At 35.8% G+C, this 243-nt stretch overlaps 1 protein-coding gene across 1 annotated transcript in view; it reads left to right on the top strand.

The window, feature by feature from the left end:
* Positions 1 to 243, top strand: part of PAPPA2 (pappalysin 2) — a 144,674-nt gene that overhangs the window by 74,945 nt on the left and 69,486 nt on the right. The gene's annotated exons all lie outside the window — the stretch shown is intronic.

Below are 243 nucleotides of genomic sequence, written 5' to 3'. Positions count from 1 at the left end.
CATCTGTGCAAAAGGGACTAACAATAGGATCTTTTTCATAGGGCTGTTTGAGGTTTGATGTTTACATGAGTTAATACATGTAAAATGCTTAGAGCAGGGCATGTAATACGACCTGGGATGTAAGAAGCACTGTGAAAGTGTCATCTATTATTATTTTAATGCTTTCCTTGACATTGTCACTGCTATATTTGTATTATTTGCAGGCAAGAAGGGAAGTAATGATTTGGTTGGTAGCACTTTTTT

Source organism: Otolemur garnettii, unplaced genomic scaffold (assembly GCF_000181295.1).
Source record: "Otolemur garnettii isolate 467f Iridium unplaced genomic scaffold, OtoGar3 scaffold00016, whole genome shotgun sequence".
NCBI classification, from domain to species: domain Eukaryota; kingdom Metazoa; phylum Chordata; class Mammalia; order Primates; family Galagidae; genus Otolemur; species Otolemur garnettii.
Note: the sequence above shows the minus strand (reverse complement) of the source record. Positions and strands in the feature narration are given on the sequence as shown.